The sequence below is a fragment of the Strix uralensis genome, chromosome 2 (assembly GCF_047716275.1).
Source record: "Strix uralensis isolate ZFMK-TIS-50842 chromosome 2, bStrUra1, whole genome shotgun sequence".
Lineage (NCBI taxonomy): Eukaryota > Metazoa > Chordata > Aves > Strigiformes > Strigidae > Strix > Strix uralensis.
In genome coordinates, this window is record NC_133973.1 from 74,765,796 (window position 1) to 74,787,957 (window position 22,162).

The following is a 22,162-nucleotide window of genomic DNA, read 5'->3' on the forward strand; positions in this document are numbered from 1 at the left end:
ATAGCAGTATAATACTCTTAGTTTTCCTTGGGAAAAAAACTGGAATTGCATAGTAACTTCAGCATTTGTACATTACACCCCCTCCCCCCACCGAGTATTCCTACTACTGAGCATAACTACAAGAGTTTCGGAGAAGTTGAGCTTAGTAATTTGCCTGACTATGGAAGATATTTCCAAGTCAGCCTCTGCAAAAAAATATGAACTTCAAGCAATATCTGTTTTATAAATATCCCTGTCTGGGGGGAAGTGATGTAATTTGTTATTATTACGTGACAAACAGTGATTCTGACTTCACAATTTGTCTGTGAAGGGATTTTTAAACCTCAGGACATCGCTGTTATTTGTCTCTCTTTGAATTAACCCACTCATTTTTATCAGTCTGGGCTAGCCCTGATTCCCAAAGCAAATACAAAACTCACTTTTGGCAAAAGTTTTAATGAAAAAGCCCATCCCATAGAAATAATATCCATCCTATATCAATGGCAGTTAATAGAGACTAATAAAGAGGCTCAAGATTTTAATTTAACTCTTAAACACTTTTGAGGAAGAAGATTTTTCTTCAGACACTATGGGACTTAAGATGACTGTGGACACATGTAATATTGTCTAAATTAAGAGATGCCCAGGTCTTTCCTAGGACTGTAATTGGAGTTCTGAACACAGCTCTGGATCCCCAGAGATCCAGATATTTAAATATGTTGGAGCAGCTGAAATTAACTCCCTGCAAATTTTCCCTGATTAATGGTTGCTGCCACTGCTTGGACAGCTCCCCTACTCTTCACAATATTCAATGCATTTTAATGCTTATTGCTATTTTCTCTGGCAATTTATAGTTTCTCATAATAAGGAGAGGGGCTTGTCTCACATGTAAGGTTTTAAAAAGCTTATGCCTACTCCAGTATTTTTATTAGTTATTTAACTACAAATAACTGACTACCAAAACTTTTTCATAATCTGTTTGTCCTATCACTAATCCAAAGTCATTTATTAATTGATAATTGCATTAAAATATATTCAGCTTCTGTTAATGAGAAATCCTCCACACTTTCAACACGTGCTAATGACTTCTGTTTATCTTGACATTTATTCATTAGAGAAAAGGAACTACTATCAACACAAAACAACCAACGGCAGTTTGATTCTTGTAACAAGTTAAAGGAAGAGTGTATGAATGTAGTACGGATTCCATTTATAGGCACGTTTCTCTATAACATTGTCCCTGATAGAGCAGTAGGCCATGTATCTTCAATGTTGGTCAGAATTGCATGGTGATAATGGAAGACTGATGTTGACACCTTATTGGCTGTCACTCTTTCTTAACTATTAAGCATTTCATGACAGCAATTTGAAATGTATCTCAGAATTCTTACTCTAACAACGGGGGAAGAATCCTGCAGAAAGCCCTTGAAAGCCACACACCAAGTGGATAATAATGTCTGGCTCTGTTCTAACCACAGCCTTAAACTTAGGAAAAACTAAGATTGGTTCTCAGTTGCTGGACTTCTAGCTATTGCCCAGAAAAAGTACTCAGGGGAGAAATCTTTCTGCAGCCTACAGCTTTGACTGGAAACTAATTAGGAGACTCATGAAAAAGGGATCTCCATGCTCAGATGTTCTTCAGGCTGTAACTCTAACTGTAGAACTACACCTTAATGTGACAAGTTCCATTGGCATTCCCTGTGCAGCCCAAAGAGCACTGGAGCATGAGACTTTGCTTTCTGCAACTTACTGATTCTTTTGGCAGGGTCTTTGCAGTCCTTCACCAGCAGGAGCTATGGGCTTTGTCTCTCTTCCAACCCTAACCCCAACTCTATGCATGGGCTAAGCCTCAGACAAGGACCCCCAGCCATGACCCACATTATAGTTTACTCAGGCAATAAAACTTTCTCTATCATAATCTTTCCCTTGGCAGACCCTTTCAAGTCATGTGGAGCTACAGGCTTTGTCTTTCTCCTAATCCTAACCCTAGGGGTGGCCTGAAGTTTAGCCAGTGACTTCCAGCCCAGACCCACTTGAATACACAGAGGAGAAATCTTTCTATATTCTTCCCCTTCCCCTTCTTTTAACAGCCTCATACCAACTGGAGCTTCATGTTTTGTCTATCATTACTAACTCCAATTTAAGGTTAAATATAATCCAAGGCTGGTGCTGAGGTTTACCCAAGGGCAGAATCACAGAATCCTTGAGATTGGAAGGGATCTCTGGAGACTGTTTAATCCATCCCTTCTCTCAGTACAGTGTCAAATTAAGCTGGTTTCTCAGAAACTTGTTCAATTGCATTTTTAATACGTTCTAGAACAGACACTCCACAACCCCCCTGGTCAATTTATTCTGGTGCTGTCACTCTCAGAGTAAAAAAAGTATTTCCTGATGTTCAGACAGGAAGCTCCTGTGTTCCAGTTTGTGCCCATTGACACTGTCGTGTCATTGGGGACCACTAAAAAGACTTTGGCTCCATCTTCTTTACACTTTGCCATTAGATATTTATATACATTAATAAGATCCCCCTGAGCCTTCTCTTCTCCAGGCTGAACAGTTGCAGCTTTCTCAGACTCTCCTCATATGACATATGCTCCAGTTGCTTCATTATCTTCATGGCCTTTCGCTGGCCTTGCTTGAGTAAATCCATGCACTGGTGAACCCAGACCTGGATGCAACACTTTAGATATGGTCTCATCCAGGGAACAATCACTTCCTTTGACCTGCTGACAATGATATTACCCATGAAATGGAGGATGCCATCGGCCTTATTTGCCACAAGGACACATTGCTAGCTCATGTTCAACTTTGTTTGTCCACCAGCACCCCTAGGTCCTTCTCTGCAAAGCCATTTTCCAGATAGTCACAGAATCATAGAATCACAAAATCATCTAGGTTGGAAAAGACCTTGAAGATCATCTAGTCCAACCATTAACCTAACACTGACCGTTCTCATCCCCAGCATGTACTGGTGCCTGGGGTTGTTCCTCACCAGGTGCAGGACTTTGCACTTCTTGTTGAATTTCATGAGGTTCCTGTCAGCCCAGTTCTTGAGCTTGTTGAGGTCCCTCTGGATGGCTCCCTGGAGGGTTCTCTGGTGTATCAGCCACTCCTCCTAAATTTGCTTTATTTGCAGTCTTGCTGAGGGTTCTCTCTGCCCTATCACCCAGGCCATTAATGAAGATGTCAAGTAGTATTGGCCCCAGTACTAACCCTGGCATGCTCTAGTGTAACTGGCTTCCAGATGGACTTTGTACCATTAATCCGAACCCTCCAGGCCCAACCATTCAGACAGTTTTCAGGATACTTCACTTATGTACTTCCTCAGTTTGTCTATGAGGTTATTATTGGACAAAGTGTCAACAGTCTTTTCTAAAGTTGAGACAAACAACATCCACCGCTCTCCCAGCATCCACCAAGCCAGTCTTCTCATCATATAAGTTTATCAGGTTGATCAGGTGGGACTATATCCCATGAAATTCTTCAAAGCAAGAAACAGGTGCTTTTTTTCTCTAGGAATCAGGTCCAGGAGAGTGCCTCCCCTCATCGGCTCCTCAGCTGCCTGTGTCAGGAAGTTGTCATCAATGCATTTCAGAAACCTCCTGGATTGCTGTGTTGTGCCACTAGCAGATATCAGGGTGGTTCAAGTCCCCAATGAGGACCATGGTCTGAGAACATAAGGGTTTTGACAGTTATCTGAAAGAGCTCTCATCTACTTTCTGATCAGGCAGTCTGCAGTAAACACCTACCAGGATATTGCCCACCTTGACCTACCCATAAATTCCCAGTGGGAGAATCATCCATTCCTAGGCATCCATTCCTGCTTCTGCCTCGCACAAAGAACAGTTCCCTCTCCTCACCTTCCTGGCCGTTCCCCCTAAAGAGCCTGTATCCATCCATTGCAACACTTCTGTGCACTATCCCACCATGTCTCTGTGATCCCAATGAGATCACAGCCCTGAAGATACATGCAGAGCTCTAACTCCTGCATGGTCCCCATGCTGTGTGCATTAGCCTACAGGCACTTTAGGTAAGCACCCAGCTCTGTGGACTTCCCAGGGAAAGAGTAAGAGCTTCCCCCATAATGTTGCCCTCTCAGCATTCACTCATTTATATGCATACAAACAGGCGTCTTCCATCTTGTTTTCCTGATTTTGAGGTGTCTTTTGTCCACATTGCCCTGCACCATTTGCTTGCAGACCCAGTCAGCCAATTCCTCATGTGACTGTGGGCACCCACCCATGGCCCACATGAAAATGTTCTCAGGGGATAAACCTCTGAAGAAACCTCTGCAGTATAACCCTTCTGTTGGCAGTCCAATATGAACCAGAACTGCAGGCTTTGTCTCTCTCTGAACCTTAACCCTAAAGGGCCTAAGCCTGACCATAAGCCTGGGCATGGGATGAACCTTATCCAAGGACCCCAAACCCTAACACCGATGAAAAGATTCTCAGGGGAGAAATCTGTCTATACCTCATTTTTCTGGAGAGGTGTTACTTTTCCAATTTTTATGTTTTGGTGAAATCTTGAATTATGCAATGCAAAAAGCAATCTTGAAGCCAAATACTATACAGTCTTTTAAGTCTGTTGAACTCAAATCTTTTTCTAAAGATGAACCTCATTGTCAGTCTTCACCTGAATGATAACTTAGAGTGAGGAATAAATTGACAAATACTATGACCATGAATATGGATTTTTTAGTTTATAAACTGTATTATTTATTGCTAATGAGTCATGGTGGCAAAATGACTACTGTACTGAGTTCGTCCTGGACAGAGGTACAGCTGCCTGGGGTAAGAATATTAGTAAATGAATGTTTTCAGAGCAACATGATTATGATTACTGTGGAAATGAGAGAACAGTTTATTTGTAAATGAAGCAGAAATAATTCCAAGTGAAAATTAAAATAATTTCTGAAACCTAGCCTTCTGAGAATCAGCTTTCAGTAGAAACTATCCATTTCAAAGTTCTGTTTGCTGGGTTCAGGCCTTAGCCCCTGGTTTGATATCCTATCTTGAAGTACTGCCTGTGAATAGTTATTCTTTTTCAGCCACTGATCTCCAGGACTGACCAAAATACATTTTAGGAGATTACAGTGTATTTCCCTTAAGTATAGTTTCTGAGGAATAAGCCATTTGAAGTAATGGAAAACAGTGCCTATTTCCTTTAGACACAGTAAGTAGATCAGATTCTTAATACACTTGCAAGCTTACATGCTCGCAACTTGTCAAACCAGTTCTCATTTTTAGTGCTGTTAAAGGTAATTTACCTGGGAGAAGTGCAATGCAAAGAAGTGAGTCATTCCTGGAGCAGGCTCCACTGTTCAGATGTGTCATTTTCTAAATGTATTCTGAATACAAAAGAAAAAGGGAAAAAATAAAAAACCAAATGTATTTCATTCTCAATAAAACAAAGTGTAGAAGGTATAAGTTTTGGTACTGGCCACGTCTTCTATTATTTCAGCTTGAAATCAAAAATACGTATTATCACAAGATGCATGACATAAAGGAGCTATTTTTTATTATAATTTACATTGTAATTGGGAACTTGAGAACCCCATCTTTCTAACAGTGGAAATCTTTTTAAAACCTAAATTTGAGATGCACTGCATCAGATTGTAAATGAGAAGCAGTTCTTATATTTTTTTATTATACTGATTTCATTTATTGATTAAAGTTAATTTTTGATAGCATCTGAAGATCAGTCTAGATCAGTCTAGAACTGTAGAATTAGTCTAGAACTAGATCTCAAGTTTACACATCTGACACATCTTCCAATCTACATCTAACTCAAAAGACAGCTCTGATTACTGTCAGAGTGTTCTGGACAACATCTGTCTTCATACACTGTGTAAAGTATTAAAAATGCCTCAGGGATCAGACTAAGCAATGACTGATCTGTATTGGTTAGATAATGTAAACCCAAGAAATGCCTGCAATAAAAATAGGTATAAAATAACGTTATTCTTTAAAACTACAGGAATTTGTTAAGGAGAATAATCTGTTGATGGCACCAAGAAAGTTTAGACGTTTTAAGAACTGTTCAGTGAGAACTAATTAAAGAGACTCCAAATTGAATGTTCTATTGTTAGCAATTTAGGCAGACTCTAAAAAAATGTCAGTTATGTGTGTTATACACTCATAATGGTGAGAGTCCAGTGATGCCTTTTGAACCTGGAACAAAATCCAGAAGCTAGGGGAAAAAAATCAGTAGCCAAACACCTCCCTTTTTTTCAGTTTACAACTGAATGACATCAATAAAGTTAGTCAGTGCTTAAGTAATTTAGAGATATATTTAGCAATATTCTGAAGATTATGAAACTGGTCTGCCAAGTACTTAAGTATGAGCTTTAACTTTAAGCTCACAATTATATTTAAGTCAGTAGGACTCCTTACTTGCTGACATTATTTTTTGAATGAGTTCATGATCAGTCAGATACTTTAAGACTAATTTTAAACAACACATTTCTGGGAACAATGTCTTGAAAAATATAAAGGTATCTTTATAAAGCTCTTTCTATATTTAGTAAGGTTTATATAAAAACTTGTAACAAAACTAAAATAAAAAGGACCAAAAAAAGATAAATATGCTTTTCAATTTTGTTGAAAAGACATAGGGGCACTCATGGCAATAGAGGCTAATTTTTATTTAAGAGTTTTGATATTTTACTCAGAAATGGATAAAATTTAGAGCAAGTTTGAGCAACTGGATTGAAAGCAAACATATTTTATGTATTCCCCAAACTTTTGAAACTTAGAAATACATATAAAGCTGTCAAAAATTAGAATAAAACATTTTTTTCTGACAAAATGCTGATCAATTATATGTAGATATTTTGTAGAAGTGTTTTTATAATTAAATGTAGTTATACAAAATTATCAAAGTAAGATTGAAAAGTGTATTTTTTTCAATGAGCTTGTATGTTCTACCTGACAAAACTGGTGAAGAGCGAAAATACAGATAATTACTTCATCTTGGTTAGTGGCTTGTAACTTGTTTAGCTTATGCTTGAGTAATGTGCCTGTATCCTCGTCTTTGCTGCAATAGTCTTACTTATCATTGCGTAAACTATCACATTGTCAGATTCACATATTTTGAGACTATCTGCACATTACTCCCAGTTGTATCATCCTAATCTTGTCTCCCCAAATCCTTATCCAAAAGCAGACTCTCTGCTCTCTCCAACTATGTCACTGTTTTCTTCACAGGTTCCCTCTTAGATTTAAATTCCCAGACTCCCCCTCCCTCATTCCCAGTCACCATCTCTACTTCCACCTTGCTTCCTTGTCCTTAGCTCTGCTTCTTCTCCCATTCCAGTATGGCTCTCTTCCCGCTGTACTCGAGTCAGACATCTTTCTCTTCCTAATACCCTGGGATACAGCAAAGAAGAGAAGGTTGACAGAATAAAAGTGCAAAAAAAGTTTTTGTTTTCTTTTCTTGATTCCAGTTTTCATACTCCTTCACACTCACAACAACAGAAACTGAAATTGCAAGATAGGGGATGTCTAAGGGGATAATCTATAAATAAATATTTGCATATTAAAAAAAAAAAAAAAAAGTAAAATACAGTCCCAATGCTGGTTTTGTCAACTTAAATATCTTTCAGCTCAACCCACAGCGCAGTAGTTAAAACCCAACAAATATACCCCCAAGATAAATCAAATCAAACTAAAATTCGGATGTTCACATTATGAAGTGCTTTTATTTTTTTATTTATGTTTTTTGATTTAAATGGAGTGTTACATACCTGTACTCATATTGTACATCAGAAATAAACAGGAAACAGTGTAGTTACATCTGACATTAACGTAAAGCTCGGATAGTTCTGCAGCTGACTTTGAAAGTAAACAAATTCTTTATGTGCTTGTTTATTTCCTAAACAATATTCTTATTCTCCTTTGCAACTAAATGTCTTTGTATAATAAAGAGTGCTTCCAGATACACTTTTTTACATGCACATGAATATAAAACTGGCATTTTAAGCTTTTTGTTCATGAATGGAAATATACATTAATACATTTTAGAAAATACATTTGTACATAATATCAGTTCAGTAGAGAGATTTTAATGAAATATAATTTATTTCCTTATGCCTTAGCAATTTCTGCTCTTTCCTGTGTGTGCTACCATGGAAATTTCATTATTCATATTAATATTTAGACCTTTGTTTTATTTACTGACTGCTTCTGCTAAAAATTTCATGTGCTCATTAAACAGCACACAGGTAAAAGAAAATAAACTCTGAGGAAAAAAACCTAACCCTAACACATTAGATCTACAAAACCAGAGGACACATGTCAGAATCCAATTTGGGAATGATAGCTGGATTAAGGTAAGAAGGCCAATGACTCCTACCCCTCACATTCTTGTGTCCTCAGTCTAACACAATCACAATTTTCTCTTCAACCACATATTTACCTTGATGAGGAGGAAAAAAAGTCTTATTAAAAACTCTTGTTTGAACTCTGGAGGTTTCTGATTTCTGAAGTGATATCAAGAGCTAGAGAGCATTTGTTTTTGCAAAGGTGTCTGGATCAAAAAGTGAGGTAAACAACAGTAGACGTGTGCAGAGTGAGTAAAGGAGCTGAGAGAACACAACTGTCTCTTCTCACACAGCTTCCAAGCATGTTTCTGGCCTACTGATAGAATTAGGATGTAGAACAAGGAGTTGGAGCTATGTAGTATTACAGCATATTGGCAGCCTCCCATCAGCTGACACATGGGGGAGCAATTCAAATGAGTGGCTGAGCTAAAATTTTGATTTTTTTTTTAATAGCAGGTTCCCAAGACTCCTGTGCTTTCCTTTTCCACTGTAATTACTTCAATCCTCTTCCATCTACCTTCCATTTCCTCTTACATCTCCTTCATATTACGTTTTTATTCTATATATAGTTGTTTCAGACAGCTGTCTTTGAAGCTTTCTGCCAAGCATGTGGAAGGGGAGGAACAGCAGCTGTAAGTCACCATTGCCCCTCTCAACCAGCACAAGCCTAGGCCGAGCAAATTGCTGTTTGAATGCCCTGCAGTGCAGCAAGCCATAGAAATAGATTCATTTGCCCTGTGTTGGGCAGGCCAGCAGTGAAGGGTTTATTAGCCTGTGTACATTGCCACACCAATCAGCATACATTACTCATAACTTACCAGCATTGTGTTGGGTTCTTTTTGAAAGGAACTACAAAAATTATTCCTTCTCAGTTCATTAACAATATTTTCTGACATGCCAGGAAACACTGTGATTTCATGATGCATATGTTATTGGTGGGTCCATATCTTATATGAGTTTAGCAAACAAGACAATATTGAAATGATGAATTACATAAAGAGGAGTGATATTGCAAACATTCTGATACCCTTCCTGGTTAAAATTCTCACTGCTGAGTGAAGAGCTGTTTCGTGGTTCCCATTCTGCTCTGTGCTGACCATTACTGCCTTGATGATTTTGAGGTGCAAATTAAACATATGGCAGAAAAATGAAAAGACAAAGCATATGAAAGCAATCAATCTGGTATGCACCCATATGCCTCAGAGATTTTTAATTGCCACTGGGGGATTTCAAGCAGTTTCTAAAATTAATTGCAAAGATGCATACTCTCTTAAGAATTTAATGGTTATGTAAGAGCATTATCAACTATCTCTAAGGACCAAACTATTTCACATCATTGAAAAATGGCTGTTTTAAAAAAAAGTTTTATTTAATTTAAAGATGCATAAACATAAATGTAAGCAAACAAAACCCTGAAAATTCTCACTAAGATATTTCATCCATCTAGAACAGTAATCAAGGTAAAAGAAAAAAAAAAAAAAAAGAAAAATATCAGAGCTGCTTATTACTTCTCAAGTAAAGTCATGTGTCTGGTCAATGTACACATTTCTGCTCTTTTTAAAACTTAGTTTCCAAATGAATGCTTTCACTACTGGGTTAGTGATTCTTTCTGGTTACCTGCTGGAGGACCTGTTAAGTCACAGGATGTCATATCATCCTGAGAATCCAGCATCCCCAGACAGACAACTTCAGTATAATGACTAAGTAATCTAAACAAATTATTTCTCTGTTTTTATTTAACACTGTTTTATTTGGAAGGTTTTTTAAATTGAAAAAAAAAAAAAAAAAAGAAAAACAGTAAAAATAAAATATAAAATAAAGTATTTATCAAATTAAATTTAGTATTAGTTTAGTTTTTAAAAGATTATTCATTGTTTGTGCTTGGAGATGTGGTATGGTCAGAACTGAAAAATATAATATTTTACACAGTTCAAGTTTTGATCTGTATGAGTTGTTTGAGCCTGAATATTGTCTGTGTTAGCAATCCTTCCTCTGGTAATTCATATTCTACTTGAATTAGGTTTTATCAGACAAAAGCATATTTTATCTGAAAAAGGGTCTACTGATCTACCTTTTTTTTCCCAACTGTGGTAACTGTGAGGTTTGGCTTCGGAGAAAATAAATAGAGAGTGTAGGTCTGTATGCAAGTTGTGTAGTTATTTGCTTTAAATTGCCTTTTTTTTTTCAAGGGGAACTAAAAGAAGAGGAAGAAAAAAAAGTAGTGTAGAATATGTACAGTGTCTAATAGTATCAGTGGCTTCCCTGTTAATTTTTTTAAAATTTTATTTTGGCTGTAATCACTAGAATACATTGGCTGCATTACTTGCAGATGGAAACTAAGTACAGATGTGCCAGTATAGGCTCCACGTTTGTGAGTATTCACTCTTTTGTTGTAAATAGAGCAAATAGCTTTCCCTGGATCATCCAAGCTGAAGTTGAAAAAGTGCCATATATATAAATATTGTCTTTTATGAACAGTTGGAACTCCATGTGCAATTTTACTTTCAATGGAAAAAGATTATTTTTTGATGCTGTTCTGGGGCATATTTGGTTTTTTTTAGTATCATAGCCAATCCTGTGGTTTTCTTGAGAACATTGCCTACATGTGTTCCCCCAGAAACAGCAAGATAGAAAGAGTGGAAGCATATTTTTCTAACTCAAGAACAACAGTATCCATATGAACTCTTGCTGAGCATACCTGCATTGTAATGGGACACCAGCTGATTTTGCACGTCTTGAAGAGCTTTTGGAATACTGATCATTGATGGCTTTCCATTTTGCAAGATTAAAATCTTGAATTGATTCTCTCATTCAAATTCATGACAAAAATTAAGTGGTTTAAGCTCCTTTACTTTTGTTTTTGAAAGAGTTATGGCCTGTTTCATACTTTTTTCCAGCAACTCCTTAATAACTTTATTGAAAGAGTGTTTTGGTCTCAGATCTTCAGCCTTCTATCTTTTTTTGGTCTTTCCAACTAATTTCTGTAAGATTACATAATAGAACAAATCCTTAAGAAACAAGCAGTTTCTAGGGAAAATATTTAGACAAAAATAATTAACATTTGATTTAATATGCAAGAAATTAAAAAATAAAATATAAGAAATGACAAGCTATTTCATATCAATATTTTTGGTCTGTTTTTCTTGTAGTTTCATATCTTAATGCTTGAAACATTATATGTTCCTAACTGATGGTTAACGTTGTCTCTTTGCTACATTAATATTTAAAGAAGCCTAAAGATTTCTTGCTTTTAAAATATTAATGATTGCTGCTCTTTTATGTGAAACAAATTTAAAAGGAGGAATTCCTAATTCACTTATTAACTAATTCATGTCTTCTCATTTGCCTAAACAATTTGTAGTGGTTTTATCCATGAGTCCGAGTCAAAGTGCAAATTTGATAATTGTACTAAATTAACAAAGGTTGGGTAGATTTACAGTTGGAAGTGTGGCAATCTATTTTTTCAACTTTCTTATTGACAATGGAATTACATGAGTTGGAAAAGCAGGCATATTTTCAGGGGAAAAAAATATTGCAAAGAGTTAAAGTTTATCTGAAACCCGACAAAAACTTGCTTTGATCTCTTTTAATAACAGATATTACAACACAATTCTAGAGGTTTTAACATTGAAGGACCCGCAAGAAATGCAGATGATTTCTCCCTTTGGATACAGATTGGATCAGGAAGGGTAAGAATTTGCAGGACAGGACAGGTAAAGTAAAGGTTGGCAATGAAGGCAGAAGGACTCAAAGAAAATCAGAAATTGAAAGAGCAGAGAAACAGAGAAGACATAGGTTGGCATTTGTCTGACAGCTCTAGAGAGCAGAATTGTCTCTCTCTTTTGGCTGCAAAAGTAAAGACTTCAACATGTAACCCTACTGCTCTTTCACTGGAAAGACTGTCCCAAGGAATAGGTAGGTAGCAGAGTTCACATGTTTATTCAACTCTTTGACTGCAAGTCTGATGGAAAGAATACCATCTTTTTTTTTGATATGAGTACAAGAAATGGACAAAGATTCTGAGACTACCAAATTGTTTCATATGGAGAGAAGGTAACAGCTGATGGTCCCCTCTGGTCACTACTGCTCTGGTCTGGATTTACTTTGGCAGCACAGGCATGACAAACTCATATCCCATTATTAACAATATGTTCAGACAGCACTTCCCTTACTCTTTCATTTTCAGATGTAGCTTGTGAAATTTACCCTGTCTGCTTTTGCAGATGAGCATCACAAGAGACTGATGCCAGTCTACAGAAGATTTTCCTCCAGAAATCTAAATTTGAGCCCATGACAGACTCTGCAGGGAGTTTTGTTGGCAGCATCAGAGATACTTCTGTGTTTGCCACTTAATTAACTGTTGGTGGTCCATCTGGGCAGCTTAGTCTTTATGCATGTCATTTTATTTAGTTCACCTTGGAGTATGTATAAGCAATCCTTTGTATAAAGAGACATTAACAAAAAGGGTGAGATTAGTTAAAATTGATTTTACCACTTTTTTCCCATATGTCCTGCTCAATACCCACACAATAGTTTATTTCTCATGGAGAAATCTGCACTACCATATTCCATTGAGTTATTTAATTTGTTATTATAGGTTTTCAGAAGAAGATGAAAGCCCAAAAGATAGTTTTAAAAAGGAGCAAAAGAAAAAGTTCAGATTACTTTTCATGACATAAACCCAGGTGACTATGCAAAAACTCCATTGCACCAAGTATGTATTAAAAGTCATCATGCCAAATTTCCTTTCATATAGGAACTTTTCCAAAGTAGAATGCAATATTATATCTGAGTTTTTTAAAATATACTGAAGCAAAGAGTGTTTATGGCCTTGTTTTCAAAAAGTCTAAACTCTAATTTAGGATTCCCAGTTTTGAAGATAATAACAATAAATACCTGATTTCAGGGGTAATACCTACATGTAAGGAAAACAAGAAGTGTGGAATTCAACTACTGTGAAAAAACCCAAACAATCCAAACCAAAAGTCCACCTCAAAATCCTGATGGGTGAAATGATGATTCTACTCTACACTGACTAGGAATTTTGCCAGGAGAACTGAGATTTCACACCATCAGTGTAAAGTCAGGTAGTTATTGAGGGATGAGTTCAAAATACATATCTGAGCTACTGTAGTTGCTCCAAAGAAGCCCAACTCACAAACAAATTGTGGTTCAGATTAGTTCTAGCATTTGCCTATTGCTCCATACTCACAAGACAGAATTACCTGTTAAACGTATGTTGAGTGTTACCATGTTTTAAAATTATGAGACCTCATGAAGTCAGATTATAAAGATTATTTATTTTAAAAAAATAAGAAATCTGTCTTAGATGGTGACAGATTTGTCACTCATAACTGAGACACTTGTGATATAAAGGATTTTTAAAATTTTCTTTTTAAGTATAAGATCCTTTCTGGAGTAGATTTTCCTTATATTGAGGATCTAAATCATCTAGGTGGTCAAAAGTACTTTAAAATACTATTTGGAGCATATACATAATTCATTCTTTAACAAAAAGATATCTAACCTGCGGACTCACTGTGGTAAGCAACTGGAGCACTTCACATATGAGGAAAGGCTGAGAGAGCTGGGACTGTTCAGCCTGGAGAAGAGAAGGCTGAGGAGGAATCTTGTTAACATATATAAATACCGGAAAGGAGGGTGCAAAGAGGATGGAGCCAGGCTCTTTTCAGTGGTATGTAAGAAGCAATGGTCACAAATTGAAACACAGGAGGTTCCCTCTGAACATCAGGAAACACTTATTTTTACTGTGGGGATGACTGAACACTGGAACAAGTTGCCCAGGGAGGTTGTGGAGTCTCCCTCCTCAGAGATATTAAAATCCATCTAGGCATCTAGGCAGCTGGCTTTAGGTAGCCCTTCTTGAGAGAGGGATTGGACAAGATCACCTGTAGAGGTCCCGCCCAACCTCAATCATTCTTGGTTGGATTGAATGGATTGGGAAGATTGGGAAAGTCCAAGCTTTTGTTTCATGTACTTCTACAAACATTTTCTTTCCCCACAGAGCTGGGGTCAGTTGTAGCATTGTGTGCCCTTAGTATTGTATGTTTCTTCAAAAAGGTATACAGGCCAAAAATGTTGCATATCTACAGTCATCCATGTCTTTTTCTTCTGGCTAAACCTATCTCCATATTTTGTCTTGGGTTTTTTTTTGATATTGGTTGGTGTTGTCTGTTTGTTGTTTTGTCTGTTTCTTTAGTGGGTTTTGCCAACTATAGGGGAGAGATTATTCAAATGTCTCCAGGTTGGCCAGTGTTCTCTCACACCTGCAAACAGGTGTTTGGCAATATCAGCACTCATTTCAAATCCCTTGTTAAACGTATTGAAATCTGCATGCCACATTTCACTTAGCAAATCTAGGAATGTTTTAAACATAAATTCCGTTAAAGTAACACACTTCATGGTTTCAGCACTGCAGCATCTGGAGATAGTGGATGGTTCTCACACTAATTTCTGCAACAAGGTAAGTTACAGAGTTAATTAAAAAATTAAATCTTTTTATTGTTATGGGACTCTTTATCAGGGACTGTAATGATAGGATGAGGAGCAATGGTTATAAACTGAAAGAAGGTAGAATCAGATTAGATATAAGGAAGAAATTATTTATTGTGAGGGTAATGAGACACTGGAACAGGCTGCCCAGAGAAGCTGTGGATGCCCCCTCCCTGAAAGTGTTCAAGGTCAGGTTGAACTGGGCTTTGAGCAACCTGGTCTAGTGGAAGGTGTCCCTGCCCATGGCAAGGGGTTGGAACTAGATGGTCTTTAAGGTCCTTTCCAGCCCAAACCATTCTATGATTCTGATTGTTAAGTGCTGAGAAGCAATGATTATCTGATAATGAAAGTAGTTGAGAAGGATGGTGGGATACATATATTTCAAAATATATGGTTCAAGAGTCATAAATGGGAGTTTAGCTTAGGAACAACAGCTTAGAAGTGAATGTCATGGATATGAATCTTCCCATGCCATGCAACTTTTGAATAGAAAATTTGGGTTTTAATTTCTTTACATTGACAATTTTTCTCTCTTTTTATGAAGAAGGCTCATTAAAAATAAGAAAACAGATATAAGTATATGGACTAGAACCAAAGACAACTAAAGAGTCTAAATTAGAATTTAGGACAAAATTCTTAGTACTGGAAACTATGCTTAAATTTTTTAATTCTGTCTAAAATTCCTCAAATTCTTGTGTATTCTTCAACCAAAGATGCTAAAGTTTTCCTAAGTCTCCATACAAAAATTCCTAAGCCCATAACAAAAACAATCAAAGAAACAATGGAGAACATAAACATTAAGAAAATACATAATTTTTCAGATTCAGGACAGTTCATTAGAAATATTCTGATGTTCTAATATGTTTGTGACATTTGTAATATGTTTTTACATTGTTTGAAATGGGTGTTAATTTTTGATGAATTTCCCCTTTCTCCACTGACCTATTTGAACTTAATTTGAGCTATTTTTAGTATTTGTAGGTTTCAGTGGAGACAATGGAACTTGTTATGTTGTGTTGCATTTGTGTGTGGCGGAGTTTTGGTAGTGGGTGAGGGGGCTACAGAGGTGGTTCCTATTAGAAGCTTTTAGAAGCTCCCCCGACTCCAACTTGGACCCACTTCTGGCCAAGGCCAAGCCAATTAGTGACAGTGGCTACGCTTCCGTGATAACATATTTAAGAAGGGGAATCTGAGAGGAGGAGGAGTGAGGGAAATAGCTATGCAAACCCCAAGGTCAGTGGAGGAAAGGAGGAGGAATGGGGGAGGTGTGCAGGAACAGGGATTCACCTGCAGCCCACAGTGAGAGGGCAGGCTGTCCCCTGCAGCCCATGGAGGTCCATGGTGGAGTAGATGCCCACCTGCAGCCTGTGGAGGACCCCACATCAGAGCAAGTGGCTGTGCCTGAAGAAAGCTGAGACTCTAAGGGAAGGCCCTGCTGGAGCAGTGTGTTGCTAGGAGGACTGCAGTCTGTGGGAGGTACCCACTTTGGAGAAAATTCATAGAGAACTATCTCCCGTGGGAGGGATCCCACATTGAAGCAGGGGAAGAGCGTGAGGAGTCCTTCCCCTGAGGAGGAAGAAACAGAAACATGTGATGAACTGACAGCATTCACCCATCCCCTGACTCCCTGTGCTGCTGGTGGGGGGGAAGTAGAGAAATCTGGAGCAAAGTTGAGCCTGGGAAGAAGGGAGAGGTGGGGGGAAGGTTTTTGTAAGATGTGGTTGTATTTCCCACTGTCCTACTCTGTTTGATTGGTAAATTAGTGTTTTTGTTGGTGGTAGTCAAATTAAATTGATGTTCTTTCTTGTCCTAACGATTCTGTCTTTTGCTCATGACCATAATTGGTGAGTGATTCCTCTCTATCCTTGTCTTGACCCTGACCCATTTTTTTTATTTTCTCCTCCTCATCCCTGAGGGGGAAGGAGTGGTGTTCAGTTGCCCTCTGAGCATAAACCATGACATTTCCTTAAAGGGCTCTAAATCAAAAGGAAAAGAAGAGAACTTTATATGTGCTCCAGAGATAATCTTGCAAGATGTCTACACTCCAGCACTATATTCTAGAAGGAACTGGAAGACAAGTCCCTTCCTCTGACATATTTGGATTAACTGTGATAATAATTTAGTTTGGAATCAATAAGGATATTTAATTTTGTTTTGTTTTAATAACCTCATGCTAATTGTGCCATTATTCTGCATTGCAATTGTACTGCATTAATACACAAGTGTTTGAACACAGGTTTTTTTACTTTGTTGTACTTTGTTGTTATCCCTAATCCATTTCAGGTGATGCCATTGTATTTCATACTTCTATTTTTGCCTTAAGAGATCCTATAGTAGTTCTGATCTCTTTTCAATTGATCACCAATCTACAGCTTTTTATCTTCACAATATTACAAACCAGACATTAATTTTTAAAGCCTTCAGCTTAACTCAACTTTGGTGCTTTTCTTTATTATTATTTATGATTTGGATTAATGTAATACCTGGAAACGGGTTAAGACAGGTGGAAGATTTTATAGTTCAAGTCTTAACTAATGCTACAGGCTGCAACTGACTTACGAGGAGAAAAAGAGAATTTAGTATTTTGAAAACAGAAGTGATGGATAAGTCATAAAAATGGTGTAATTCAGAAACACATTCACAATACAGAATGCCATCTGATCTTTTTGAGCCTTTTAGGGAGTGCAAATTTAGTCCCAGATTCTGAAATTGGATCCTTACAAGCAAATTCCGCGTACAGGTCTTTTTGGAGTTTCCATTAACAAAGTGACACTCTGCAGAACAGTAGGCCTTGTCTTTGCAGAGATTGGATTGCAGAACTAAGACAGTTCATTAGGACCGTTCAGAGTCATGTTCAAGCCATTTCAGATCCTTCCAGAATAAGCTATAAACACATACACCCCCCCACACACACACTTCCAGCACCCCTTTCCCTGACCAAAAAAAGAAACAACAACAACAACAAACCCCACCACAGTTTCTTTTAGTTATTTGAGGTTTGGGGGGCATTGGAATGCAATGAATACTAGATATGAAGCCACAGTACTTAGATCCAAAAAAGGTGTACAAGTATCTGAAATGTAGTTTCTTATAGAATCAAGGTCCTCAGTTCTCATATGTAGTTCTGAAAAAGTCTTCCAGCTCCTGTACAGATGGTGCTGAAACCTGTTCCCTCTTCCCTATCTGTAGTTATTGAAAGTTCAGTAAGAGTTCAGCAGAGTTCTGAAAACTTATCTGTTGGCCTAGGTACTTGTTACTGTGAATTATTTTCCTTAATATCCAGGATGAGGAGAAGGAGGAGAAGACAATTTCCTGAAAAGCTAATTCATTGGATACTGCTTTCTCTTTACAGTTCTTATATGGTTGTTGTGGTGGTTTAATCCCTGCCAGGGTCTGAGACCACGCGGCCGCTGCCCCTCCCCCACAAAGGGAGTGAAATACAAAGCCCCGAGACTGAGATAAGGAAAGGTTTAATACAACAGTGCAACAGCAACACAACAAACAATAACAATAACAGTGATAGCAATGAACAGAGCAAAGTATATACCGATACAGCAAAGTGAGAACCGGCTGCGCCAACCCACATGATCACCGATTCTTCCCGTGCTCTGGCCCTGGACATGACATCAGCATGATAGATGAATAACCCAGCTAGAGTTTCCCCCCACTGCTGGGGAAACTTAACCCTATCCTGGCTAAACCAGGAAAGTTATGAATGTTACAAGCAATAACCTGGGTTGCCAAGAACTTATGCTTTTGTGGGTGCCATCTGCATTTAATGCATGCTGGTGGGCAGGTAATGATTACCCCAGAAACTTCACTAAAGATGCATTTATTCTCCTAATCTTAGGCAGTTATATGGTATGCCTAAAGATTTTTTTTTTTCTTTTCATTAAAAAATGAATATAGGAAGGCAGGTACTTCCAGAGGATTATACATATCTCCATTTATTGAAGACACCTGTTTTTCCCCATGGACAACACAAATTCCTAGGATGACTAGACTCAGAGTGACAGGTTAAGGTTACATACGTGAATTAGATAAGAGGAATCTGGCCCTCTGGAAACAATGTGTTTAAAAGCAAATGCAAACTATAAAATCTGGCTTTTTTACTGTTGGGTTACTAATTTGTAAATTAATCTTCTTTTTGTCCTTTTTTTTGTTTGTTTGTTTCTTTGGTTTTTTTTTGTTTTTTAGTAAAGAATGCAAACAGTGTTAAATACATTAAAAAACAAAGTTTTAACTGCATCTCTGTTCTGTATGTTCCTTTCATGTAGCACTTGCTATTGTGTATCAGTCATCTTTAAACTATGTGATAAAATGTTGAGACTTCTCCTAAAGTAGATTCAGTATCAGTCGCACTGTTTGAAAAATAGACATGTAGCAAGAAATAATACAGAACTGTGGTTTTTTATTTTGCTTTGATTGGGGTTTTCTGGCATTGAGCTCTCTAAATATATTCGATATTGGCTTTACAGAATTGCTGGCTGGTTTTCAGATGTTTTATTTTAACGTAAGGTTAACTCAGTGAAAAATAAAGGGTTCAACTCAGCAGAAAATTCTACTTGAATGAACAAATTCATTTTCTATGCATACCATATTAGCTTACTATTGACTTTATAAACTAAATTATTTCAAAAATATAAATGAACTAGACGTTATGCAATTCAAATTGAGGCAAGGATTTAAACCTTTGTAACAACCGTAGATTTAAAACATGCATCTAAATAAGACAATAATTATATTCTGATGCACAAAAATCACAATAATAATAGAAGTATAAAAATAGGAGTGTAATATGCATTTGTATGATATATTTGCACAGTAAATGAGGTGAATTTCAGAGTGATGTTGCTGAGAAAGAGTTATGAAAATCTTTTTACATAATTCATCAATGTGCAATACATTTTGTTTTATACAGGGAGACATCACAACAGTGAAGTGTGAGGCTTTAAATGGAAGTTAAAGAATCATAGCATATATTTTATTTATTAGTATTCTGTTTTGGTTCTATTCTATGATTATGACATGGTTACTCATCAAGCAAAGAAATATATTTTCCTAGCAAGCTGAATTGCATTTGCCTTTTTTTTTTTTTTTTTACTTATATGTACAGCTCTGTTAAACTGTACATATTGCCTGCTTGACTTGGAGCAAAACCCTATTATATCTGTACAGAACTAAATATGTTCCTAAAAAAGAAAGATCTCTAGATGGGAACTTTCTACAGAAGTGTCCACAGGTCAGGCCAAGCCGACAGGACCCAGTGACATGGGCTGCTAACAGTCATGGGAAGTAGATATTTATCTAATAATTTTTCTCAGTTGTAAGAAGTGTTTTGTTTTTGTTTTTCTCTTTAATGAATTAAAGAGGGACAGAAACATAGTAATTGTCTCATTTTTACATTCAGGCTTAGCTCCATGTTTGCCCACAAAAATCTTTGCTTTCCTTATTTCAGTTTTCAGAAAGCAATATACCTGCATGCATAAGAGTGCCTGTTAAAACTGAAGGAGTCACACTACTAGAAAACACATCCATTACTGGTTTCCCCTCCAGAACCTGATGGCCCAACAACCCATGTACTCTGTACTCTTATTTTCCCCTTCCTTCACAATAAATAGCTGAATATAGTACTTTTAGGCTTGTGAAAATGAGAAGCTTTATTTAATATACACAGTACTAGATATCACAGAACAATTAAGATATACCCTTTTTTTTTTTTTTTTTTTTTTTTTTTAAAGGGAGCGCATCCTATCATAAGCTTGAATTCTGCTCAAATGGATTGAACTAATGCTTTTGAGGATCTGTCTGCAGAGCTATATTACTGTGTAGAAATGTACTGGGTTTGTGTGTGTGGCGGGGGTTTTTGATAACAGGGGAGGAGGCTATGGTGGTGGCCCCCTGTGAGAAGCTTCTTGAAACTCCCCAGGGTCCAAGTTGGACCCACCTCTGCACCAAGGCTGAGCCAATTAGCGGCAGTGGATGCACCTCTGCAATAATGCATTTAAGAAGGGTAACCTGGGAGGAAGGGTTGTGAGGAGGACACCTATGCAAACACCAAGGTCAGTGGAAAAAAGAGGAGGAATGGGGAGGTGCACCAGAGCAGAGACACCCTGCAGCCCATCGTGAGAGGTCAGGTTGTGCCTCTGCAGCCCATGGAGGTCACCAGTGGAGCAGATGCTGACATGGAGGAGCCCATGGAGGACCCTATGCCGGAGCAGGTGGCTGTGCCTGAAGAAGGCTGGGACTCTATGGGAAGAAGCCCCTGTTGTTGTAGTTCAGTGCTGGGAGGACTACAACATGCATGGGGGACCCATGCTGGTGCAGCTTGGGAAACACTGCAGCCCATGGGAAGGACTCACATTGGAGAAAGTTTGTGGAGGACTGCCTCCTGTGAGAGGAGACCATGCTGGAGCAGGGGAAGAGTGTGAGGAGTCCTCGCCACAAGGAGGATGGAGTGGTGGGACTGACCATAACCCCAGTCCCTGCCCCTTGCGCTACTAGGGTGAATGAGGTAGAGAAATTGGGAGAAAAGCTGAACCTGGGTAGAAGGGAGGGGTGGGGGAAGTTGTTTTTAAGATATGGTAATGCTTCTTACTGTCCTACTCTGTCTGTTAAGTAGTGTTGTTGTTAGTGTCTGTATTAAATTGACGCTCTCTTTCTTCCCCTAATGATTCTGTCTTTTGCTCAGGACCATAACTGGTGAATCATCGCTCTCTGTCCGTATCTTGATTCCCGAGCCTTTTTCTTTATTTCGTCTTTCCCATTCCTGAGGGGAAGGGGGTGAGTGAGTGGCTGCATGCTGCTCAGTTGCCATCTGAGCTCAAACCATGACAAGAGAAAAGGTACAATTGCAATAATAATAATCAATGACTAGAATAAGAGTCCTTTTGCACTGTGCATGAATTTATTTGTGTAACTTCATTGGGCATTATTTTTCAATGAATAGGATTTAACTTAAACAAAATCCAGAATGTTAATTTTGCAAAGCAAATCTATACATTAGGTCTACTTAAGCGTAACACTTAAAAAAATTAAATTAATTAATAAACCTATCCTGAATCCTAGGGTAGAATGCTTTTCCAACCATTTCTTGCAGTTCTCTCCCTTCATAGAGTTTCTTCTGAGCCTACTGTGCTTGTATTTGTATGTGCACATTGTATTTATACATGGTGTTTGGACTGTAGTGTTGGGTTGTGGAGTGACAAAATACTGGCTATACTTTTTTCCTTTTGTAATGTTGCAGTGATTTTAGTTTAGATTTACAACAGTGGAACTGGAACTGAGAAACACATAAAGCCAATCTGACTTTAAATCCTGAAATACTATATTTATTCTGGTAATCCT